Below are 27,595 nucleotides of genomic sequence, written 5' to 3' on the forward strand. Positions count from 1 at the left end.
AAGCATTTTGACTTCAAGTGACAAGATTCTTGGGGAAAAGATCAAGTGACAAAAGGATATCAAAAGATGCTCTTATTGCTGCTTGGACTTAAGAGTGAAAAAGGATATATCTGCAAATCTCAAGTCTTGCTGACCTAGGGGAACAAAATTTAAAAATAAAATAGAACAAAAAAAAATAGAACAGTATTTTCCCTTTGTTTTCAAACAAGTGTAACGCTGAAATGAGAGATCCTTTCTCTGAATCATCTGTGCAGGCTGAGAACTTGACTTTGAGGAGAAAGAATTTTGTGCACTGCGGTCTGACTATGAAATCAAGATGGTATTTACTGATCTGCCCCTAAAAAGTGCTGGATTTCTATCAAAGAGTAGTGTCCTGCAAATCATAAGAGGGTAATGAACATTTTGCTGCCAGCTTTCAATTTCATTATATGTGTATGGAATTTTTTGTTTAACAAGCATCAAGAGCAAGGAGGAAATCATCTTATGTCAGTTGAAAATGAAATCTGTGAATGGTCAACCAAAGAAAACAAAAACAAGTTTCATATGAAAAACATAAACTTTACTCTTTATTTTTAGCTTTAAAAACTAATAAGTTTATTGTATAAAACCTTTTCATAAAATATCAAGTGATCAACACACATATATATACTCATTTGTAATTCCTGGACCTATATTTGAGCCTCATCATGTTAGTCAGGAAAAAAAGTTTGTTTTTTACGAATTCTGGTATAAATTCTAATGGGCTACATTTTTATTAATATTACTTTGGCTTATAGTTTTTAGATAGCAAATATCTGCACTGTCAATAATTTTCATGTTTGTAGTAAATGCTAGTTAAAATCAGTTTACAGTGGTACTGACAAGAAGATAGACAAAGAGACCAATGGAATAGAACTGCAAGTCTAGAAATAAACACATACATTTATGGCCTATTGATTATTGACAAGGGTGTCAAGTCCATTCCATAATGAAAGAACAGTCTCTTCCATTGCTGGGACAACTGGATTTCCACATGCAAAAGAATGAATTTGAACACCCACTCACACCATAGCTAAAAATTAACTCAAAATGAATCAACGACCTAAATATAAGCACTAAGACTCTTAAAAGAAAACATGGGAGTAAATCTGTATGACCTTGAATTTGGCAATGGATTCTAAGTTATGGCAACAAAAGCATTAGGAACAAAAAATAAATAAATAAATTGAACTTCAAAATTAAAAACTTCTGTGCATCTAAGGACATTGTCAAGAAGGTGAAAAGACAACATACAGAATGGGAGAACGTATTTGCAAATCAGACATGTCATAAGGGTTTAATATCCAGGGACTTCCCTGGTGGCGCAGTGGTTGAGAGTCTACCTGCCAATGCAGGGGACATGGGTTCGATCCCTGGTCCGGGAAGATCCCACATGCCACGGAGCAACTAAGCCCGTGTGCCACAACTACTGAGCCTGTGCTCTAGACCTCACGTGCCACAACTACTGAAGCTGGCGCACCACAAATACTGAGCCCGCACGCCACAACTACTGAAACCAGCAAGCCACAACTACTGAAGCCTGCACACCTACAGCCCATGCTCCACAACAAGAGAAGCCACTGCAATGAGAAGCCCGTGCACTGCAACAAAGAGTAGCCCCCGCTTGTCACAACTAGAGAAAGCCCGGGTGCAGCAATGAAGACCCAGTGCAGCAAAAAGTAAGTAAATAAATAAATAAATTTTAAAAATAAAAGAATGTGGATAAATTGAAACCCTCACACATTGCTGGTGGGAATGTAAAATGGCACAACCACTATGGAAAATAGTTCGGCGGTTCCTCAAAAAGAATTACCATATGACCCTGCAATTCTACTCATAGGTATATACCCACAAGAATTGAAAACAGAGATTCAAACAGATAATTTTACGTCAACGTACATAGCATTCTTCACAACACAGAAACACAAAAACAACCTAAGTGTCTACTGAAAGATGAATGTACAAAATGTGGTATATACATACAATGGAATGTTATTTAGCCATTAAAAGGAATAAAGTTCTAACACATGCTACAGTATGAATTAACCTTGAAAACATTATGCTAAGTGAAATAAGTCAGAAACAAAACAACAAATATTGTACGCTTCCACTTATATAAAATATCTATAACAGGCAAATTCATAGAGATAAAAAGTAGATTGGTTTACTGGGGGCTAGTGGCAAGGGTGAATGGGGAGTCACTGCTTAATGGTTGCAGAGTATCTGTTTGGGGTGATGACAAATTTTGGAAATTAGACAGTGATGACTGTTGTGTAACATCGTGAAAGTAAGTAATGCTACTGAATTATAAGCTTAAAAATGGTTAAAATGGCAAATTGTATGTTAAATATATTTTACCACAATAAAAAGATCATTTTTTTAAAAATCAGCTTACAGTATTTTTTTAAACTAAGTCTACCACGCCTACTTTTCAAAAAAATTGAATCCCATTTTAGCTTAAGCCAGTTATTTAACAGAAATTTATTATTATCACCATATGTGTTTTGTTTTGTTTTTTTGCGGTACACGGGCCTCTCACTGTTGTGGCCTCTCCCGTTGCGGAGCACAGGCTCCGGACACGCAGGCTCAGCAGCCATGGCTCACGGGCCCAGCCGCTCCGAGGCATGTGGGATCTTCCCGGACCAGGGCACGAACCCGTGTCCCCTGCATCGGCAGGCAGACTCTCAACCACTGCGCCACCAGGGAAGCCCTCACCATATGTGTTTTTCAAAATCATAAAAAGGAAAGAGGTAGTCTCCAGAAGAGTAAGCTAAGTTTAACTACCTGGTTATTTTTCAAGTAAGGTTGGTTAAAGTCTTCATTTGCATAAATAAAGAAAAATAAAATTACTCTTGTACAAGCCATATACCACAAGCCATACTATTGATATCTTTAAAAGTAAAAATCTGTAAGACTCCTAGGCCTACTTGGATAAAGTACAAAAATACAGTGGGAAATTTAGGAAAAGGAAAAACTGTTTTTTCTACCTACATTACTAACTCACATAAGAGTTTATATCCTGTGTGGGGATGGAGATCCGTACAAAAGAATAGACTAATTAGATGGCCAAAATAAATAGAGGCACAGAAAAATATCATTCTCTATCAAAAAAGCATTAGCAATCATTACTGGAGTACTGTATTGTAAGGCCTAAAATTTCAAGTGCTGTTCTGACAACTTTGAGCCTCACAGGGCCCCAGAGGCCTAATGAGAGTTCTCCCACCCTCACCATAGCCAACAGGAAAGACTCCTCACCCAGCTAGGTCCACTATCAGCTGAACCAATTGCACTCCACTCAGTCCTCAACCGAACTAGTTTCAGTTCCCTGCCAGTCCTCCGAATTATTCAAACAAACTAATCACATCCTCCCACGGGGATGGAGAGTTGCGGGGAGTACTTCATCCTTTTGTTACTCCAAAGCCAATCTCCCATAGACAATTTGGCTAGTTTACTCTACTCCCAAGTACCATTCCCATAGGTTGTGAGTACATGTAACTAAAAAATTGCTGTCTCACCTGATCAGGGCCAGGTAGTAGCCATCCTGTACAATTTAGGACAGGAGATCTCTCTTTCACCAATCAAATGAAGGGAGGTGAACAGGAGGTGGTCAGACAATTACTATATCTAAACTTTCTGTTTACACTAATATCACACCTGTAACCTGAGACCTGAAAATTATTTCATGGATCCTCCAGGGTATAAAAATTGAGAAAGGCTAGTCTAGTTTCTTGTAGGCAGGGCTGGTACAGACCAGAACAGGTCCAGGGCGGTTCTAGAGCTGGTTAAGTATAGCAGGAGATTCCTGATCACCATGGCCTCCTGACCACAACATTTTCCCAATTTTAAAACAGCAGTAAAGATCTAGAGGCAATTTCACAATTAGACAGGAGGCCTCTTAGTCAAAAAAAGACAATAACTCCCTGTGTTTCTCAGTTCTGTGCAGAGGTTTTGGAGGTTGTTCCTTTGAAGCTCAATCAAGAGTCTCTTTAGATGTCTAAACAATTCTGTAAACCACTTAATACCTGTGCTAGATATTGATTCATTCCCCCTCCTCTCCAAATTCACCCTTTTTGCCTGTACTGTGAAAATGGATTTATGCACTTAAAATGCCAATTTCTTTGCCAACTGACATGATACTAAGCTTTGTCAAGAGAGCACTGGAAAGACGCTGTAGGGGAAAAGGATTCTGTTTCATGGTTCCAATGTGCTCAGTTGGCTGCAGCAGGCAAGGCTCCAGGACCCACCCCGACAAGGATGGCTTCTCCAGCACCAGATTCCTGCAGCAGTGCAGCTTCTCCAACAGGAGGTTAGGCAGTTTCGTAGCAGAGTGACGCTGGTGAGTCACCTCCCCAGGAACGCTTTCCCTGGTACCCAAGAGGGCACATATCCAGCAAATTCTCCTAGTGCCACACCTTACCTACTTGACTTGAACGTGCCCCACCTAACCAAGGATAGATGTCAGTGAGCCCTGGGGTTAGAAACTGCTCTTTATATCAGCTATTCTTATATTCTTTAGCGTTACCTTGACTTCTTACTGGTAAATCCCATATTGCTCCAATCCCCTGTTACAATCAATAATTCTTTTTTTTTTTTAATTTTTGTTGGAGTATAGTTGATTTACAATGTTGTGTTACTTTCCGCTGTATGGCAAAGTGAATCAGTTATAAATATATCCATTCTTTTTTAGATTCTTTTCCCATATAGGTCATTACAGAGTATTGAGTAGAATTCCCTGTGCTATACGGTAGGTCCTTATTAGTTAATCTATTTTATATATCGTAGTGTACATATGTCAATCCCAATCTCCCAATTTATCCCTCCCTCCCTTTCCCCCCACTAACCATAAATTTGTTTTCTACATCTGTGACTCTATTTCTGTTTTGTAAATAAGTTCATTTGTACTTTTTTTAGATTCCACATATAAGCAGTATCATATGATATTTGTCTTTGTCTGACCTACTTCACCTAGTATGATAATCTCTAGGTCCACCTATGTTGCTGTAAATGGCATTATTTCATTCTTTTTTATGTCTGAGTAATATTCCATTATATATATGTACCACATCTTCTTTATCCAATCCTCTATCGATGGACATTTAGGTTGCTTCCATGTCTTGGCTATTGTAAACAGTGCTGCAATGAATATTTGGGTGCATGTATCCTTTCAGATTATGGTTTTCTCCAGATATATGCCCAGGAATGGGATTGGTAGATCATATGGTAGCTCTATTTTTAAGGAACCTCCATACTGTTCTCCACAGTGGTTGAACCAATTTACATTCCCACTAACAGTGTAGCAGAGTTGCCTTTCCTCCACACCCTCTCCAGCAATTACTGTTTGTAGACTTTTTGATGATGGCCATTCTGACCAGTGTGAGGTGATACCTCATTGTAGTTTTGATTTGCATTTCTCTGATAATTAGTGATGTTAAGCATTTTTCATGTGCTTTTTGGCCATCTGTATTGTCTTCTTTGGAGAAATGTCTATTCAGATCTTCTTCCCATTTTTTGATTTTTTTGTTTTGTTTTGTTTTTTGCTTTCGGGGGTTTTTTTTTGACATAGAGCTACATGAGCTGTTTGTATATTTTGGAGACTAATCCCTTGTCGGTCACTTCATTTGCAAATATTTTCTCCCATTCTGTGGCTTGTCTTTTCATTTTGTTTATGGTTTCCTTTGCTGTGCAGACACTTTTAAGTTTAATTAGGTCCCATTTGTTTATTTTTATTTTTCTTTACTCTAGGAGGGATTGCCTGTCCTAAATTGTACAAGATAGCTACTAGCTGACCCTGATCAGATCAAAAAAGATACTGCTGTGATTTATGTCAAAGAGTGCTCTGCCTATGTTTTCCTCTAAGAGTTTTAGTGTCTGCCCTTACACTTACGTCTTTGATCCATTTCGAGTTTATTTTTGTGTATGGTATTAGAGAATGTTCTAATTTTATTTTTTTTTTAATGTAGCTGTCCAGTTTTCCCAGCACTACTTCTCAGCCTTTTGGCTAAGATCAAGTGTAGTCAATAATTCTTTATACTACTCTTTCCCTGTTAAATTACTGCGTGGCTTCTATCTCCTGATCAGACCCAGACTGATATATCCCAACAATTTTTTAAGCTATTTAGTACCCCACGGTAAATAAATCCTCTCTGCTTAAGTTACATCAAGTGGATTCTGTTCTCTATAACTAAATATTCACTGTTTTCTCTTTGAATAAAGAATTTTGGGGGATGGGGGGGTGGGAGGATTTTACAATATTCATAACATCATTTTTTTTTAATTAGGAAGTGATACTAATTATACATGGCCAGGGTTCAGAATAGCTACTGAAGATTATATCCCCAGGTCAGGCTATTAAATACTTTAATTGTAATATTAACTTCATCTTAGAGTACTATCATTCCTGTAATGCCTAACCACTATTTTAAAAAATTAGTCTACAGTGAGATACCACTTCACACCTACTAAAATATCTACAATAAAAAAACACAGATAATGACAAGTGTTAACAAGGATGTGGAGAAACTAGAACACTTATACATTGCTGACGGGAAAGTAAAATGATACAGCTGCTTTGAAAACAGTCTAGCAGTTCCTCAGAAGGCAAAACATAAAGTGGCCATAATGACTCAGCTATTCCATCTCTTGGTACATACCCCCAAAAATGAAAAGTTATATCCATACAAAAACCTGTACACAAATGTTTATAGCAGCATCATTCATAAAAACCAAGAATTGGAAACAACCCAAATGCCCACCAACTGACGAATGGATAAAATGTGGTATATCCATACAATGTAATATTATTCAGTGACAAAAAGAAACAAAGTACTTATATGTGCTACCTGGATAAACCTTAAAAATATTATATTAAGTGGAGGAAGCCAGTCAAGAAGGACCACATAATTATATAACTCCATTTATATGAAATATCCAGGATAGCTAAATCTATAGAGACAGAAAGTGGTCACCTAGGACTAGGAGAGATGGGGATAGGTGTGCAGGAAGAGGCTAAAAGGGTGTGGGGCTTCTTCGAGGGTTAATGAAAATGGTCTAAAACTGACTGTGGTGATGTCTGCACAATTCTGTGAATGTACTAAAATCCACTGAATTGCATACTTTAACCGGTGAAATTGTATGGTATGTGAGTTATATCTCAATACAACTATTTGAAAAAAAAGCTTAATCTCTGCAGGTACTTTCATAATTCAACCATTCCTAAATTAGGATTAGAGACTTAAATCCCTCTGTACCTCAGTGCCTGCTTCTCATGATGGAATACAATATCCTTTACACAAAAGCAAAACTACAGGGCTTCCCCGGTGGCGCAGTGGTTGAGAGTCCGCCTGCCGATGCAGGGGACACGGGTTCGTGCCTCTGTCCGAGAAGATCCCACATGCCGCGGAGCGGCTGGGCCCATGAGCCATGGCCGCTGAGCCTGCGCGTCCGGAGCCTGTGCTCCGCAACGGGAGAGGCCACAACAGTGAGAGGCCCGCGTACCGCAAAAAAAAAAAAAAACTACAGACCCACCTGGCTCTTGGGAATATGTATTCTGAGTTACTTACCCAAAAGAGGTTTGGGGGGAAAAAAAGCTACACTATGCTGTCACATAAAAATCCACAGTATACACACACCTCCTTCAGTTGGGGGAAGAGTCTGTAAAAATTGATTTTTATACATTTAAATGTGGCTTACACTAGAATTAAATGTGGAAATCTGGCCTTAGCAGAAAATCATACAAGCAAATAAACTTGCTCAAGCTAGCCCACACGTAAGGAAAAGTAAACAATTTTGCATATTCTAGCTCAAAAGTACAAAGGTTTGGATCTTCTGAATTTTTGATATTTTCCTGATCTTTTGCTCTCAACTAGAACTAGTTCCAGAGCCTAGAGAATCTAAAAACTGAAACCCTCAGTTCTCACTGGCTTAAGCCTGGAATCAAGCTCATCAGCCAAGTCAATAAACAGGCACACACACATAAGGCATCAGTATTTCATACATGTAAGCTGTCCTAATTTTCATTCCACAAAAAGCCACAGAAGAAATTCTGACACACAGCAAAGGTAAAGCTGTATATTCTAAATATATAAAGACTTCAAATACATGTGGTTTTAAATTTATTTCAAGTCAAACTGCTAAAAAAGAAAAAACGCCAAGAACCATATACTGTTCACACTCCAAAGCCCCATCTAAATCTTTTAAAAACAATCTGAGGAAATACGATTCCCTTTGACTTGACTTGCTTAAACAACTTGGTCCAGTTCCCATTCGGCCAGAACAACTTCACTAATTTACTCTCATCTGTTTACTAACAGGTCTCCCCACAAGGTATCATTAGACAAAAAACTTCCACTATTTAAAAACGTTTGAGGGCTTCCCTGGTGGCGCAGTGGTTGAGAGTCCGCCTGCCGATGCAGGGGACACAGGTTCGTGCCCTGGTCCCGGAAGATCCCACATGGCCGCTGAGCCTGCACGTCCCCGCAACAGGAGAGGCCACAACAGTGAGAGGCCCGTGTACAGAAAAAAAAAAAAGAAAGAAAGAAAAGAAAATCTGGGTATGCTGAAAAGAGCTTTTTTCAGCTCTCCCTTATTGTTTCATCATCTAAAAGGAAGAAACCACTTTTCAAGAATATAAGTGAGCTACTATTCCCCCACAACAGCTATGTCAATGTGATGGAAAATTGTAAATCCTGGTTATTTAATAAGAAAGATCCCAAAGAATATGCTCATACCCCTTTCCCTTATTAAATGAAAAAGAAACTTTAAAGGAAGTAGGTAAATAATATCTATCGTCTAAAGGAAAGAAGAGTAACATTCCCAGCAATAGGCAGACAGAGATTATTATCATTTAAATTAAGAGAGAAATATATACTCTGGACATGATCTGTGTTTATTAACCTACTCTAAATTACAATATTAAGGTATACATTTTCATCTAGTTACCTTAAACATATGACATTTTATGATTAGTTTACTAATGTTTTAAGCTGATCTGCAAACAGGCAAATTTATTTCACTATATTACTGTTATTAATTTTATCAGAAAATGTGGATAACAGTAAACCTATAAGAAGCTTATACCTTTCACCTTTCTTCATTATGCATCCTCATTAAAAACACAAGAGTTTGGATGGTTCACACACTACTCCACAAAAGATGCTCTGACATTTACAAAGGTCTAATTTGTTCTGCTATGTGATGTTTTAATTATACTACAAATAATAGGGTCTTATTGTTGGAGGAGCAGAATCCAACTACACTTCAATTAGTTTATTTAAAATAACTCTTCCACCCAACACTGATTCCAACTGACTATTTTTATACTTAAACAAATGCCAAAATTCCTAAATCCATATAGGTGATGGAAGAAATTAAAATTCTTACCTTGAAACACATATTTTCCTTGCCTCTAACCTATGACTCTAGCCCATTAAAATGGTTTAAGTTTTGTTTATTTGTTTCTTTGTTTGTTTTAAGGAAAGTACCACAGCCCTAAGTCACCTCCCACTAATATCACAATAGGAATCAAAATATACAGGACATGAGGAACTCAAAAAGCTATCAGGCATATAAGAAACTAATAGCAAAATGACAAAAGTTCCTCCTTATGAATAATTACTTTAGATGTAAATGGATTAAACTCTCCAATAGACATTGACAAAAATGGATTTTAAAAACATGATCCAACTATATGTTCTCTACAAGAGACTTACTTTAGATACAAAGGTACAAATGGGTAGAAAGTGAAAGGATGGAAAAAGATATGACATGCAAATAGTAACCAAAAGAGATCACGGGTGGCTGTACTAATACCAGACAAAATAGACTTTAAATCAAAGGAGGTTATAAAATATAAAGAAGAACACTATATATTAATAAAAGGCTCAAGAGAGCAAGAAGATATAGCAATTATAAACATTCACCTAATAACAGACTATCAAAATATATGAAGCAAAAACTGACAGAATTAAAGGGGAAAATAGACAGTTCTATAATAACAGTTGGCAGTTTCAACACCCTACTCTCAATAATGGATAGAACAACCAGACGGAAGATAAGTAAGGAAATAGGGGACTTGAACAACACAATTAACCAACTAGAGATAACAGACATATATAGAACAGTCTACCTAACAACAGATTATACATTCTTCTCAAGTACAAGTGGGACATTCTGCAGAATACACGATATATCAGGCCACAAATTATGTCTCAATAGATTTTTAAAGACAGATAATCATACAAAGTATTTTTCCTAACTACAACAGAATGAATTTAGAAATCAGTAAAAGAAAAATTAGAAAATTCACAAATCTGTGGAAATTAAACAATATGCTCTTAAACAACCACTGGGTCAAAGTAGAAATCCTAAGGGAAATTAGAAATACTTAAAAGACAAATAAAAACAAAAAATACAACATACCAAAATTTATTAGATGCAATGAAAGTAATGCTAAGGGGGAAATTTATAGCTATAAACACGTATTAAAAAATAAGAAAGATCTCAAATCAACAACTTAACTTTACAATTTAAGGAACTAGAAAAAGCTGAAACCCAAAGCTAGCAGAAAGAAGAAAATAATAAAGACTAGGGCAGAGATAAATGCAACAGTGAATAGAAAAATAATACAGAAAAATCAACAAAAACAAAAGTTGATTCTTCAAAAAATTAACAAAATTGACGAAACTTTAGCAAGATTAAGAAAAAAGAAGCAAATTACTAATCAGAAAGTGCAGACATTACTGATTCCACAGAAATAAAAAAGATTTTATGAGAGCACTGTGAACAACTGTGCACCAACAAAGTGGATAACCTAGGTAAAACTGACAAATTTCTAGAAACCTATTATGTCACAAAGAAATAGAAAATCTGAATAGACCCATAATTATTAAGGAGATTGAGCCAGTAATCAAAATGCTCCCAAAACAGAAAAGCCCCAAACCTGATGGCTTCACTAGTGAACTCTACCAAACATTTAAAGAATATCAATGCTTCTCAAATTCTTCAAAAAACTGAAGTGGAGGGAACACTTCCTAACTCATTCTATGAGGCATCGCCCTGATACCAAAGCCACACAAAGACATTACAAGAAAACTACAGACCAATACCCCTTTGAACACAGATCCAAAAAATCCCCCACAAAATATCAGCAAACTGAATTCAGCAGCATAAATGCAAATCAAAAGCACAATGAGATATCACCTAACACCCATCAGGATGGCTACTATCCAAAAAAAAACAAAAAACAAAAAAAACCCATACATAGGAAATAACAAGTGTTGACAAGGATGTAAAGAAATTGGAACGCTTGTTCAATGTTGGCGCTGGTATGAATGTAAAATGATGCAGCCGTGATGTAAACAGTATGGTCATTCCTCAAAAAATTAAAAATAGAATTACCATATGACCCAGCAATTCCACTTCTGAGTATGTACCCAAAAGAACTAAAAGCAGGGTCTCAAAGAAATATGTGCACACCCATGTATGCAGCAGCAGCATTATTCACAACAGCCAAAAGGTAGAAGCAACCCAAGTAACCATCAATGGATAAAAAAAAAAAAAAAAAGAACAAATATGGTATATACATACAATGGAATGTTAGCCTTAAAAAGGAAGGAAATTCTGACACATGCTACAGTGTAGATGAAACTTGAAGATACCATACTAAAAGAAATAAGCCAATCACAAAAGAACAAATACTGTATGATTCCATTCATATAATGTAGATAAAGTAGTCTAATTCAGAGAGAGAAAAAACAAAATGGTAGCTGCCAGGGGCAGGTGGAAGCGGAAGAAATGGGCAGCTATTGTTTAATGGATCAAGAGTTTTAGTTTTGCAAGATGAAAAGTTCTAGAGATGGATGGTAATAATGGATGCACAACAATGTGAATTACTTAATGCCACTGAACTGTATATTAAAAATGGTTAAGGGCTTCCCTGATGGCGCAGTGGTTAAGAAGCCGCCTGCCAATTCAGGGGACATGGGTTCGAGCCCTGGTCCGGGAAGATCCCACATGCCACGGAGCAACTAAGCCCGGGCACCACAACTACTGAGCCTGCGCTCTAGAGCCCACAAGCCACAACTACTGAGCCTGCATGCCACAACTACTGAAGCCCGCACACCTAGAGCCCATGTTCCAAACAAGAAAAGCCACCACAATAATAAGCCTGTGCACCACAATGAAGAATAGACCCCTCTCACCACAACCAGAGGAAAGCCCACATGCAGCAACAAAGGCCCAACGCAGCCAAAAAATAATAAAATCATTTATTTTAAAAAGAGATTAAAATGCTAAATTTTATGTTATATATATTTTACCATAATTTCTAAAAATGAATTTTTAAATCAAAATATGGACCAAAAATATGAATGAGTCAATATGTTAAAAATTGGAAAAAATAAGTTTCAAATGTAAACACAAAATTAAAACTGGGGGGGACTGGTTAGATGGTGGAGTAGAAGGACATGCTCTCACTCCCTCTTCTGAGAACACCAGAATCACAATTAACTGCTGAACAATCATCGACAGGAAGACACTGGAACTCACCAAGAGATATTCCACATCCAAACACAAAGGAGACGCCACAATGAGATGGTAGGAGGGGCGCAATCACAGTAAAATCAAATCCCACAACTGCTCAGTGGGTGACTCACAGACTGGAGAACACTTATACCACAGAAGTCCACCCACTGGAGTGAAGGTTCTGAGCCCCACGTCAGGCTTCCCAACCTGGGGGTCCGGCAAGGGGAGGAGAAATTTCTAGAGAATCAAACTTTGAAGCCTAGCGGGATTTGACTGCAGGACTTCGACAGCACTGGGGGAAACAGAGACTCCACTCTTGGAGGGCACACACAAAGTAGTGTGTGCACTGGGACCCAGGGGAAGGAGCAGTGACCCCATAGGAGATTGAACCAGACTTACCTGCTAGTGTTGGAGGGTCTTCTGCAGAGGTGGGGGGTGGCTGTGGCTCACCGTGAGGACAAGGACACAGGCAGCAGAAGTTCTGGGAAGTACTCCTGGGCGAGAGCCTTCCCAGAGTCTGACATTAGCACCACCAAAGAGCACGGGTATGCTCCAATGTTGGGTCGCCCCAGGCCAAACAACTAACAAAGAGGGAACCCAGCCCCACCCATCAGCAGACAAGCGGATTAAAGTTTTACTCAGCTCTGCCCACCAGAGCAACATCCAGCTCTACCCACCACCAGTCCCTCCCATCAGGAAACTTGTACAAGCCTCTTAGATAGGCTCATCCATCAGAGGGCAGACAGCAGAAGCAAGAAAAACTACAATCCTGCAGGCTATGGAACAAAAACCACATTCACAGAAAGATAAAGGAGATGAAAAGGCAGAGGGCTATGTACCAGATGAAGGGACAAGATAAAACCCCAGAAAAACAACTAAATGAAGTGGAGATAGGCAACCTTCCAGAAAAAGAATTCAGAAAAATGATAGGGAAGATGATCCAGGACCTCGGAAAAAGAATGGAGGCAAAGATCGAGAAAATGCAAGAAATGTTTAACAAAGATCTAGAAGAATTAAAGAACAAACAGAGATAACAATACAATAACTGAAATGAAAACTACACTAGAAGGGATCAATAGCAGAATAACTGAGGCAGAAGAACGAATAAGTGACCTGGAAGACAGACTGGTGGAATTCACTGCTGCAGAACAGAATAAAGAAAAAAGAGTGAAAAGAAATGAAGACAGCCTAAGAGACCTCTGGGACAACATTAAACGCAACAACATTCACATTAGAGTGGTCCCAGAAGGAGACAAGAGAGAAAGGACCCCAGAAAATATTTGAGAGATTACAGTCAAAAACTTCCCTAACGTGGGAAAGGAAATAGCCACCCAAGTCCAAGAAGTGCAGAGAGTCCCATACAGGATAAATGCAAGGAGAAACATGCCGAGACACGTAAAAATCAAATTGGCAAAAATTAAAGACAAAGAAAAATTACTGAAAGCAGCAAGGGAAAAATGACAAATAACGCACAAGGGAACTCCCATAAGGTTAACAGCTGATTTCTCAGCAGAAACTCTACAAACCAGAAGGGAGTGGCAGGACATATTTAAAGTGATAAAAGGAAATAAACCACAACCAAGATTACTCTACCCGGCAAGGATCTCATTCAGATTTGATGGAGAAATCAAAAGCTTTACAGACAAGCAAAAGCTAAGAGAATTCAGCACCACCAAACCAGCTCTACAACAAATGCTAAAGGAACTTCTCTAATTAGGAAACACAAGAGAAATGTGGTACATATATACAATGGAGTATTACTCAGCCATAAAAAGGAACGAAATTGGGTGATTTGTAGAGAATATGGATGGATCTAGAGGCTGTCACAGAGTGAAGTAAGTCAGAAGGAGAAAAACAAATATCGTATATTAATGCATATATGTGGAACCTATAAAAACTGTACAGATGAACCGATTTGCAGGACAGAAGTGGAGACACAGATGTAGAGAACAAACGTATGGACACCAAGAGGGGAAAGCAGCAGGGGGTGGGGGTGGTAGTGTGATGAATTGGGCGATTGGGATTGACATTTATACATTGATGTGTATAAAATGGAAGACTAGGGCTTCCCTGGTGGCGCAGTGGTTGAGAGTCCGCCTGCCGATGCAGGGGACACGGGTTCGTGCCCGGGACCAGGAAGATCCCACATGCCGCAGAGCGGCTGGGCCCGTGAGCCATGGCCGCTGAGCCTGTGTGTCCAGAGCCTGTGCTCCGCAACGGGAGAGGACACAACAGCGAGAGGCCCGCGTAAGGAAAAAAAAAAAAAAAAAAAAAAGTAAGACTAATAAGAACCTGCTGTATAAAGAAATAAAAGAAAATCTGGACCAAAAAAAAATCTGTTAAAGAGGAAAAAATTTTTAATTTAATTTAATTTAAAAAAAATTAAAACTGATGAGATGAAATTAACAGATGAAAGAGACATTTTCAAGGCAAAGAAAAAATCCCAGAACCCCAGAATTGTAGCAGGCTTCAAAGATCTTGTGGAAGTCAAATTCTTTCAGCCTGTAAATTAGGAGAGAAGCTCCTCAGGGAAGTTAGCTGTCTCGCATCAACTATCATCAGTCAGTTCTGCTACATTCAACAAGAAGCTGTGCCTACCACAAATTAACAAATCTGGAGTTTTTGTCAAAAATAGCATTCTTTTGGGGCTTCCCTGGTGGCGCAGTGGTTGAGAGTCTGCCTGCCGATGCAGGGGACACGGGTTCGTGTCCCGGTCCGGGAAGATCCCACATGCCGCGAACCGGTTAGGCCCGTGAGCCATGGCCGCTGAGCCTGCGCGTCCAACGGGAGAGGCTGCAACAGTGAGAGGCCCGCGTATCACACACAAAAAAAATAGCATTCTTTTCAATTCATTAAACTCTATTATATGTGGACAGTGTTAACATTTTTATTACTATTATTCTACCATAAATCCTTCATTGACATTATTATTATTATTATTCCCAATGTAACCTATACCCTTATAATCATAATCGTAAATCATTTTCCCCATAGGGAAAAGATGTGACACAAAGACAGCAAGTACTGGTCACCTCCCCTTAGGATGGTTCATCCTCAGCATGAATTAAATGAGAAATGAAGGGAGCTAAGTAGTTTATCTTTTTTTTTTCCAGCTTATGAGCTGGGTATCAAGCGAGTTTTCCATACTGTGCCTTCACTATATTTGTCTAATATGTAAAATCCAAAAAAAATCAGATTTGAACATTTATGTGGAAATGTACTACCAAATCTTCTTAAGATAGTGTAATTTCAGAATACTAATAATATAGCCCCCTCGTATCAGCACTTGACTAAAACCCTAAGAAACCTCTCAACTTTCTATGAATAACCTTTCCTCTGCTTACATGTTTTTTTTTAAAGAAGGCCTTTACAGGGACCCAAAAGTCTGAAGAAAAATAGACTAGAAATAGTTACTACCACTTTCCTTCCTAATCAAAATTTGGTAGAAATCCCCTATGATTTATACTATAAGTCCTCAAAGTGTGGTCTGTGGAACCCTGGAGTCCCAACACCCTTTTAGGGGGTCCACGAGGTCAAAGCTATTTTTATAATAATACTAAAACATTATTAGCCTTTTTAACTATATTAGCATTTACACTAATAGTGCAAAAGCAATGGCGTGTAAAATTTCTGGCACCTTGGAACAAATTATAATGGTGGCACCAAACTGTACTGTTATTGGTGATTGTATTTTCACCATCAAGCACCAGCAATTATAAAAAAGTCTGTTTCACTTAAGAATGTCCCTGAAATAGTAAAAAAGATATTAATTTTATTAAATCTTGGCCCTTGCATACATATTCTTTTAATGTTCTATGTGAAAAAATGGTTAAGTATGCATGAAGCCTTTCTTGCTATATAGTAAATTATAATGCTTGACAGCTGTCTCAAGGAAAAGTGCTTCTGTAACTGAATTGAGAGCTTGAATTAGCCTTTTTCATTAAACACCACCTTTACTTAAAAGAATGACTTAGGTATTTTGGCAGAGGTTTGCTCAGAAATGAATGAAGTCTATTTGTCACTTACAGGAAACAACTGACAATCATATTTGTTGCCAATGATAAAATTTGAGCTTTCAAGCAAAAATCAGATTTTTGGAAAACTCATAACCACCATCATGTCACAACTGGGACAGCTTCCCAATAACTTGTTTCTGATGGAATAGGTGGTGATATTGATATTAACAAACATGATTTTTTTAATATTTTGTAGTGAAAAGTAACTCACTGAACCAATATTTACAAATGACCAGGGCATGATGTTATAAATTCAGGCATGGGCATTAGGTCCACTCTAAGTTCAGACCAACAGATTTTAACATAACATTATTAAAAAGTCCAATGTTACGATTTCAGATTCCATACTGCAACTGTCAAGGAGGAAGAAAACTTTCCTCTACCCTTCTTCTAGGTTATTCTGTCTGGTCTAAGAATTAAATTGGCATGAGACAGATTAACAGGAGAAAAGCAAATTTAATTCATATATATGGGAATCCCAACCACATGAGGGGTCACAGACCCTACATATATCAGAGTTTCAAAGACAGAAAGGTAAAATGAAGTGTGTATGTCATCCTGAGCTACAGAATCGGATAGGGGCCTGGGGCTTCCAAGAACTAAGGTCATTCACAGGACAAGAAGAGCAGATGTTTGACAATACGATGTTTGTCTGCCATATAGATGGGGCCACTAGGATAAAATTTATCGCTGGTAATAACTCTTTTTCTGGGAAAAATCCCCAATTTAAATTCTTCTAGGTAGTTAAGGAAGGGGCAGTAGTTTCCCTTGAACAGGCAGTTTCTCAACTGCCTTTAGCTCAAAATAATCCACACTCAAAAGTGGCACATTTTGGGGAGGTTCATTCCAAACCTTTATATAACTAACTAAAAACTGTCATATGCTGAGTTTTGATGTAGTACCAAACAAGTATATCCATAATTATCTGGAGGCTATCAAAATATCCCTTCCTTTTTCAGCCATTAACTGTGTAAGGCTGGATTTCTCTCTGTATATATACTTCAACCCAAACAATATATTGCAATAGACTGAATGCAGAAGCAGATATGAGAATCCCACTGTTTCTATTAAACCAGACATTAGAGATTTACAAAATCTAGAATGCCAGTCTTCTCACTCCTTTATTTATTCTTGAAAAATAGTCATCTTTCACTAAAAAAAATGTTTATATTAACATGTAATGGGTTTATAATGATCATTTTAAGTGAATTAATAAAAATTTTGCATCTTTGCTTTAATTTATAATATATAAAAGCTTTTTGTGGTGCTCAATAATTTTTTAAGAGTATAAAAGGGTCCTGAGACCAAACATTTGAAAGCACCTGATGTAAAGAACAAAGTATTAATATCAGATCCCTGCAAACCAAAAAGAACAAGAAGTACATTTTAAACTTTTTTTAGTTTTCCTAGGAAAATTACATGAAAACTGAAAAGGAACACAATGGCAAATCAAAATTAACCTCATTCTAAGTAACATCAATACAGAATTTTTTTAAAAAAAAGAATGCTTAGATGAAAGTGATTTTATATATCCTGGATACATGCAATATCGTTATTAGATAAACACATAAATATATCCATTAATAGTTTGATAGATAATATTTTTGATAGCTGCACATGACAGCCAAAGAAACATGCAATCACAAACTCAAAAACAGGTGATTAAAATAGCAGCCACCACCACCATGAGGGAGACAATCCAAGGTTCTGTCAGAAGGGACAAACAGGGATACTACAGCCACTCTCCGGCAGCATCTCAGGGCACCCAGCTCAGGGTCTAGCTGTTCTAAACTAAATAAATTACATGCTTCCAAGCCAGGACAGTAACACTAAGCTCTCACTTAGCCCCAGCAGAGCAAATGGGTCATCGTGGAATTAATCTGCAATAACAGTGCTCGATCAGCCCAAAGCCCCTTTTCGGCTTACTAGATCCCTTGCACTGAGGAAAAACACTAGCAATATTTACTGAGCATTTACTATGTGCCAGGCATTGTGGGCTAAGCACTTTAGATGTGTTAACTCATTTAATATTCAAGATCATCTTAAGAGTATACACCATAATTATCTCCATTTTTGGAGTTGAGAAAATTGAAGCACAAAGAAGATAAATAACTTGCTCAAAGCAAAGCCAGGATTCAAATGCAGCCTGTCTGGCTCTGAGGGCCAGCCCCTTAGCCACTACACTGTAGTACACAGGGGCACAGTAACCAACAATAATATATAAAGTTTAAATTCAGTGTCCACTGTTGACAATTTCTGTTGTTTACACTGAGACCTACTGCCTAAGAGAAGGTCCCAATTTGCAGAGAGCCCTCTGACAGGTCATCCATTTCTACCCATGCACTGTTCAACTTCCAGGTATTAAGGGGCTTCGAGCAAGAAAAGTAGATTTTGGAAGGTGAAACTGTGGAAGAGATTTTTTTTTGTCCAAGATATAGAATATGATACAAATTAGATGATTTCACACATCTTGGACCTCTTTTACTTCAACAATTGAAAATAAAACCGTTATTATATAGGAATCTAGATAGACTATTCCAAAGAGAATAATGCCTCAATTCAAGTCAACTAAAAAAGCTTTATAAAAACTGCATTTACAAAAGTTCAGATTACACTATACATTTAAATGTTTTGCAAAGTGGCTAATTACAAGGGTAGCTCTATGTCTATACTTTTCATTTCAGTGTTCAGAGTGAGACTGCAGTTCTAAGTATGTGTTGAAGCAATTCAAGGCAGAGTTTTGAGGTCATTAAAAATGAACCTAGGGCTTCCCTGGTGGCACAGTGGTTAAGAATCTGCCACAACTACTGAAGCCCGCGCCTAGAGCCCGTGCTCTGCAACAAGAGAAGCCACCGCAATGAGAAGCCCTCGCACTGCAACGAACAGTAGCCCCTGCTCACCGCAACTAGAGAAAGCCCTCGCACAGCAACAAAGACCCAATGCAGCCAAAAATAAAATAAATAAATTTTTTAAAAAATGAACCTATAACTTCACTGTAGAAATTAATTCAAGCAAAGTGGAATGGGAAACAGAACAAGTCATGTTACAACTCATCCTTAAGGATGAGAAATAAGGAGTGGATAAGGCACTGCTAACTATCTCACAGTAATTACATAAGAAAATGCTTACAGATCTTTCAGGGTTTTGTTTGATTTTAACATTTGGCACACGTTTTAAAATATGTACCATATAAAGTGCCTTAAATAAACTACTACTTTTTTGGCCTGCTGAACTGAAAACATTCCACAATACAATTACAAAAACCACTTTCTGGTTTTCTCAGAGAAAAAAAAAGACAATTTATAAGACGAATTCAGAGGTTAACAAAGAAAGAGATAACCTGATTTACATAAAGATTCCAACACGGGGGCTTCCCTGGTGGCGCAGTGGCTGAGAGTCCACCTGCCGATGCAGGGGACACGGGTTCGTGCCCCAGTCCGGGAAGATCCCACATGCCGCGGAGCGGCTGGGCCCGTGAGCCATGGCCGCTGAGCCTGTGCGTCCGGAGCCTTTGCTCCGCAGCAGGAGAGGCCACAACAGTGAGAGGCCCGCGTACCGCAAAAAAAAAAAAAAGATTCCAACAAGAACATAAATGGTAAGTGAAAATGAGTGATCCAGAAGACTATTAAAGTCCCTTCTACCTACAAACTGTCGTACATCATAAACACTGCTACAATTTTGAATACCTGAAAAAAAAAAAAACACACAGAATATTGCCAAAGAAAATTTCGACTGAGTCTTACAACATATTAGGTCATCGGCAGTGCTAGACCTGCAAGCACTTGAGGAAGCTATCTTAAAATGAGAAATGGGCTTTAAGTTATCAACATTCACAACGATGTGTAAAACTCTATTCTGTGATGAGTAAATGCCCAGGAAAGGAAAGGAACCAATTCAAAACTGCACTAGTACTTTAAGAGGCTTAAAGGCACAGGAGGGAAACAACTATTGAGCCCAGCAAGCCTTTGCGTTGGGTTGCAGGAGTCCCTGAACACTTGCATTAAGAACCCGCAACTCAGGAAGGAAGGCTGGAGGGAAACTCTGCACTGTCATCTAGGGCGATCTGATTCAGGTTCAAATCAAACCCACAGGGCGCCAAGTTGTAAGCAGAGAACACACTTCAGGCCAAGCTACCCACTGAGAGGGAGCAAGCCCAGCCATCGCCGACGTCACACCACAGCCCACCCTGAAGCCCGGCGCACCTAAGGGCTGGGAGCTGGGGAGGCTGGGGAGGCGGGGTGCGCGCCCGGCCCCTGCCCGCCGCCCCTCGGCTCCGCTCCGCGCTGTACCGCAGCCACTCGCGCGGTCACCGCCGAGAGAAAGGGAGAGCAGGGCAGGGGGCCGTCTCTGCCCGGAGACAGCGCCAAGCACCCTCCGCGGGGACTGGAGCGGGGACGACCGAGCCTCCATGGGTGGGGGCGGGGCGTTTTCCAGAAACCGGTCAAAGGCCCCACCCATCAGGGGTTCCTCTCAAGACCCGGTCCACCCCCCGAAAGACGCGGGTTACACAACCTGACAGGTAAGGGGCGGAGGGATCGCAGGACGCAGACCGGGGCGGGCCCGGGGTCGCTCCTCCCCGGCCTCCCCAGCCCCCAGGACGCCGCGGATGAGAAGATAGGAGGGGTGGCGGGCGGGCTAACCGCAGCCGAGGGGCTGCCGGCCCGGTCGCGCTGACGGCGGCAGGACGCTCACCGGCTCAGGATGGGGCGCTGGCAGGGACTGGGTAAAGGTGCAGCACCCGGCTCAGCGTCGGCAGCGCGGGCCGATGCTCTCCGGGGGCCCGGCGTACGCCTCACCGCCCGCCGCCGGGTGTTTTCATACAAACCCCGGTGGCAGAAGAGGAGGCGGCGGCGGACCCTGCCCGCATCCCGGGCAACGTCAGCGCGGCGCCCCGCCCACCGCACTCCTCGGCCAGCAGGCTAGCGCGCGCCGGGCGGGAGGGAGGAAAAAGGAGGGAGCGCGCGCAGGAGGGAGGGCGGGGCGCACGCGCCGTTGTTTGGGGGCGGGAAGGCCGGGCCCAGAGTCTGGAGAAGGGCTTGTGCGCGACGACGGCCGTGGTCCTCTACAGCTGTCGGCCTACCCAACCAAATGGTTCTTAGGGCGGCTGCCTGTGTCCCGCAGGTCACCTTCCTGTAAGCTCCCAGTTAGAGACAACACCTGTTCCCAGAACTAAGGCGGAGCCTACGCCCCGCTCTTAGGAGGCTTTCAGCAGCACAGGACCAGCACCATGCCACCCCGGTACCTCCGACCCACCTGGTACCGGGGTGGCACTGGACCCTGGGGACCGCGGTAAAAAGCCTTTTCCTCACCTCAAGGAGAGTCCATAATAAGAAGGTGAAGACAAGCAGCTATCACAGCTGGGCTCCCAGAACACAACGAAATTCCGCTTTGTGGCCCTGCCTCAGTAATTCAGATACCTAGTGCTGCAGCGAACAAAACAGCATGCTGATTTATTTCTTGCTTTTTTTTGTAATGTGCGTACATATAGTCACAAAAATGGTAATGCTAAATGGGCCACTGAAGGCAGAGACGGAATGTTTTATCTGAGCCAAAGTAATGTGTCATAAAGGTAAAATACTGATACACCCCCTTCTGTTTTGACTGCATGTTAACGCACTATAAATATATTCTTAATGAATACTGCCATTTACTTTTTTTAAAGAGCATGGATCATGTTTGCTGCTGTTTATAGTAGCTGTTAAGGAATTATTACAACCAGTTAGGGAAATAAATTGAGAGCTGTGAGGTTTTAGTTTTGTTTTCTTATCAAGTTTAAAAGAAATTAAGCAGGTGTGAAGGTCATTCAAAAGGTAACCGGAGGTGCAGCACGTGTGCTTTCTGCAGTTTGCCCTTGGCAGATGTCTTTACTCCGATAAACAAGAGACTGCCATTTTATAAATGCCACAGTTTCCTTGACTGTGAGCACCAAAAGGCAGGGTACAGTATTTTAAATAATTTTAAAACAACTACCACCCCAAACCACCCAGGCTGAAAAGCACTATCTGAGAACACCTAATTATCTAAATATTTAACACTTTACAGAAATTAAATGTAGGTAATATACATGAAACTTTATTCAAAGAGCATCTTCCTAAATGAATTAACCTGCAATGTAGAAATATAGATAAAAATGTGAATGTGTGTTTTTGCACAATTTGCATTCAACTTTAACAAACCATTGTTAGTGTGGTTCAATAAGCATTGTTAGTGTGGTTCAATGGTCCGGACACAGACCCAGTAGATCAACCTACACAACTAAGTAAAATGCAGAACCAATCAAACCAAAATGGGAACCAATCCCAAAGTTGTTCCCTCAGCTTTGTCAGCACACCCTCTTATGATACATAAAAATCGTTGTAAATAATTGTATGATGTAGACCAGAGTCTGACCATACAATGATATTCATTTAACTGGGATTCTTCAAATCAGTCTAGCCCATACCTTGTAAGTATTCAATAAATGTTAGATTATTTTAATTTTGGACTAGACTGGGAGAGAAAGGTGAGCGTTGTAGCCCAACTATCTCTTTCTCCTCTTTTGGTGATTTCCTTACCTCCATACCTTTATTAGAGAAATATACAAAATGCCTCAAACTTTATCACGAACCTTTATAGCCATAAGGTTTAGAATAATAGTGGTCCTCTCAAAGTCTACAGTCATTTCCATCTGGAACTATAAATGTTAGAGGCACAAGCTCAATCATGAAATTTCTGATACATATCCAATCTTCTGGAGCTGTAACAATCATCAATTTATTGAGCACCTCCTATGTGCCAGACGCAATCCTCCTGAAATCTTCTTAGGAGTTAAACAAATGAGAATGCTCAACAAAATACCTAACAGCTGTTATGTGTCAAACTAAAAGGTTTCCCATAAAAAAACAGAGCAGAAGTGCAGCAAGAACAACCTGAGCTGAACCTAAACAAACATGACAAGGCTGGGAAGCAACCCCCAGCATTTCACACAATGGTGTGGTTCTGGGGACAAAACCCTTTTACAGTGGCAAATGGTTTCCAGTGGTCAGGTGGTAGATCAAATGATATATGATTCAGGGTCAGAAAAACTTGAGTTTAACGATCCATTATCTGTAAACCACTATACTCTCACTTTCTTCATTTGTGAAATGAACTTAAATATTCCTGCCAAATCTAACATTTGAAAATTTGACATACCCTTTGATCCACTTAACGAAATTTATCCTAAGGAAATAACCAGGGAAGTGGCAGAGATTTAGCTAAAAGAATGATTATCCCAGAGTGGTATTATAAACCATCTTAAGTGTTCAAGAGAAGGCACCTGGATAAACATATTATTGTACATTTTAATAATGATGTGGTAGGGCTTCCCTGGTGGCGCAGTGGTTGAGGGTCCGCCTGCCGATGCAGGGGACGCGGGTTCGTGCCCCGGTCTGGGAGGATCCCGCGTGCTGCCGAGCAGCTGGGCCCGTGAGCCATGGCCGCTGGGCCTGCGCGTCCGGAGCCTGTGCTCCGCGGCGGGAGAGGCCACAGCAGTGAGAGGCCCGCGTACCGCAAAAAAAAAAATGATGTGGTAGAGAAGGAGTTTTGAACCTGGGGCCCAAAAGGTTTCATTCATGAACAGCTGTGGATTTACCTTGAGGCTAATGGAGTGAGCAGTGAAGAGAGCTCTCATAGCCCCCCACTTGTGCAGGCGCCCGTGAGTGCTGAATTGCTGAGAGTTAAAGAATTTTCTAGGCATGAAGGGGAAGCCAAGTTGCAATCAAGAAGGATATCTACGTAGCATTTCTGGTAAATTCCTAAACAGATCTCATTTAAAAAACACCTCAGGGGGCTTCCCTGGTGGCGCAGTGGTTGAGGGTCTGCCTGCCGATGCAGGGGACACAGGTTCGTGCCCCGGTCCGGGAAGATCCCACATGCCGCGGAGCGGCTGGGCCCGTGAGCCACGGCCGCTGAGCCTGCGCGTCCAGAGCCTGTGCTCCGCAACGGGAGAGGCCACGACAGTGAGAGGCCCACGTACCGCAAAAAAATTAAAATAAAATAAAAAGCCTCCAGCAAGATATTGTAATTTCTCATTCTAAATAAATACATTTATATATAATTTTGTGTTTTTCCTTTTAGAGTGCTCCCCACAGTGTGAGAAGGAGGGAATTTCCCATCATTTTCATGTCAGTTTCTCAATCCTACAATCTAGACAAGCGTTTTGTTTTGTTTTGTTCTTAATAACCAAAATAATAAATTTTTAACAGAAATCACAAACACTAAAAGTACTCTTTATTTCTATGTAATAAAACTGTTTAGCATTTCCAAATGACTAATAATTAACTGATTTGAAAACATTAAAGAAATAGTTTCATACCAGCTAATCATTAATTAGATTGAAATTTAGAAATGGGGAGTCAAAATTAAATTCACTTTCTCATATTTAAGAAATTCTTCAGTGTCTGATATATTGTTAAATGAGAAAAGCAAATTGTTGAAAGGTATGGATTATATGAAGAAATTTGTATTTTTTAAAAATCAATACTACAGAAATTATTATGCATTTATTGTTTCATAAATAGGGTTCTAGAAGGGAAAATACCATTCTACTTACTAGAATTACTTGGGGCCAGGTTGGGGTAGGCACTGCCATTTTATAAATTTTGCATTATTTAAATGTTTTAAAAGTAAGCATGCAACCTAAGAAAAAATAAAGTTGAAAACAAAAAAATAAAATAGGGTCTCCAAAATCATATAAACTTCAAATCCCATAAATCCTGGATCCTCCTCTATTTATTAACTGATAAATTTTAATTGTGTAATTGCATAGTTGCTTCTTTTGGGGCTTAGGGAGTATAGCTTTCATTAGATTCTTAAAGAGGTCCAATTACAAAAGGATTAAGATCATGGTTTAAGAGGAATACACTTAATGACACATAAACATATTCATGATACATTGTTTTGTAAGTTAGCAGATTACATGCAACATGATTCCATTTTTATAAAAACATATGTCTTTATATGTATAAAAACAAGACTGGAACATTAAAGTTTTAACAACAGTTATCACTTGATAATGGAATTATAGATCATTTAAAATTTATTCTTTTTATTTCTCAATGGTTGTTAAACTTTCTGCAATAAAAATATGATATTTTGGGCTTCCCTGGTGGTGCAGTGTTTGAGAGTCCACCTGCCGATGCAGGGGACACGGGTTCGTTCCCCGGTCCGGGAAGATCCCACATGCCATGGAGCGGCTAGGCCCGTGAACCATGGCCGTTGAGCCTGCACATCCGGAGCCTGTGCTCCGCAACGGAAGAGGCCACAACAGTGAGAGGCCCGCGTACCGCAAAACAAAACAAAACAAACAAACAGATATGAGATTTTAACAAAAAGGTTACATTATTTAAGTTATCATAACTAATATTGAAAGTTGTTGAGCAGATTAGAAGTTATAGTATATGTAGGCTTCCCTGGTGGTGCAGTGGTTAAGAATCCACCTGTCAATGCAGGGGACATGGGTTCGAGCCCTGGTCGGGTGAGATCCCACATGCGGCAGAGCAACTAAGCCCGTGCACCACAACTACTGAGCCCACGTGCCTGGAACTCGTGCTCCGCAACAAGAGAAGCCACCGCAATGAGAAGTTTGCGCACTGCAACAAAGAGTAAGCCCTGCTCGCCGCAACTAGAGAAAGCCCGCATGCAGCAATGAAGACCCAATGCAGCCAAAAATAAATTTTTTAAAAAAACGTATAGTATATGTAAAAGCAGGTTGTAAATCATAAGGTCCCTACAAAGGTTAATTATTGTTTTCCTGGCTTTAAAGTAGCCACGGAACATGGGCACCAATAGACTGCATGAGCCTGAAACCAAAGGCAACCATTGGGAAGTCTCATTTATACATTACTCTCTTCTATCACAATCGACTTTGTGGACAACACCTTTTAAAACAAGAGTTAATGCAAATATGAAAGATTTGGATTTTTTTTAACTACAAAGAGAAGTCATGCAGAATTATCTTCAGCTTCAAAATAAGAAATAATTTTTTATGAATTACTGAAGAAACATTATTTCCTATTTTTAGATATGTGTAATGTGGGCATACCTTTATACTCTTAGGGCTAGACCGGACTTTGATTCCTCTCATCACAATGAGGTGGAAATTCCAGGACAATAATCAATCAAATTTTTTGTTCTCTATCTGTATCAGTCCCCAGGTTTAAGATCCAGATCTTGGAGAGAGCACAGCAGTGACTCACAGAGATGATGGTAAAGTCTCTGTGGTACTGTGCTGGCAGAACTTGCTGGAAATCTGTCCTTCGGAACTTACTAGAACTCCATCATCTAGGATGCTGGGGAAAGCTATTCATGGGGAGGCATCCCACCGAGATACTCCACTATGAAACTGCCTGAAGGGGTGCCAGCTGCTGGCTACTGGGTGCCATGCATTGGAGAAGTCACCGATTGGGACTTAATGTTGGTCTTCACTGTTTGCAGGTTAGGCACTCAGAAGTAGCGTCAGCTAAGTCAGCCTTAGTAAGCATGAGCCACGTTGCTGAGCCCATGCATAGCCTCTATCCCAAGCACTGCAGCCACTTTGCTCAGGGGTCCACTGAGCAAACACTGCAGTGGCTGGGAAAAGTGACTGACAGCTCAGAGAGCATCATTTTGTCCATCTGGTAATTAACCTTCCCTGCAGTAGATGCCCTTAGGTGGGCTTCCATGTGGAGCACAAATATTTTCACGGTTTGTGCCCATTCAGAGAGGTCCATCCACATAACCTCCTTTGCAAACTTCCTTGTCACCAATCTCTCAATCCCATTTCTTCCAAGTCCCTAACTCACCAGCCCAACAATTGGCAACTGCCCAAGAAGCAGCGTAGATCCATACCTATTGATCAAAATTCTGCCCATTGGAAGGATTTTCCTTCACTGTTGTCCTTCAGGGTCACCCCTGTGTGAGCTGTAATGCTGCAGCCGTCTACTTTTGTATGGTGCCAGCATATTTACAGACCCATCAGTAAACCAAGTTTCATTTTTTTCTTCCTCAGACAGCTGGTCATATATACAGTGTCCCCCCAAATA

At 40.1% G+C, this 27,595-nt stretch overlaps 1 protein-coding gene across 5 annotated transcripts in view; it reads right to left on the reverse strand.

Annotated features, from left to right (window-relative positions):
• Positions 1–21,377, reverse strand: part of AGTPBP1 (ATP/GTP binding carboxypeptidase 1) — a 168,387-nt gene extending 147,010 nt beyond the window's left edge. For 3 of the 5 annotated variants that reach the window (XM_024753796.1, XM_024753793.1, XM_024753797.1), the window contains exon 1: positions 21,246–21,377. The gene's annotated coding sequence lies outside the window, so the exon portion shown is untranslated. Of the gene's footprint in view, positions 1–12,936; positions 13,168–20,755; positions 20,803–21,245 lie in introns of those variants that run through there. The other 2 variants (XM_024753795.1, XM_024753794.1) reach the window with 2 other exon arrangements.
• Positions 21,378–27,595: the final 6,218 nt, after the last annotated feature.

The sequence above is a fragment of the Neophocaena asiaeorientalis genome, unplaced genomic scaffold, assembly GCF_003031525.2.
Source record: "Neophocaena asiaeorientalis asiaeorientalis breed wild unplaced genomic scaffold, Neophocaena_asiaeorientalis_V1.1 scaffold220, whole genome shotgun sequence".
Classification (NCBI taxonomy): Eukaryota; Metazoa; Chordata; class Mammalia; order Artiodactyla; family Phocoenidae; genus Neophocaena; species Neophocaena asiaeorientalis.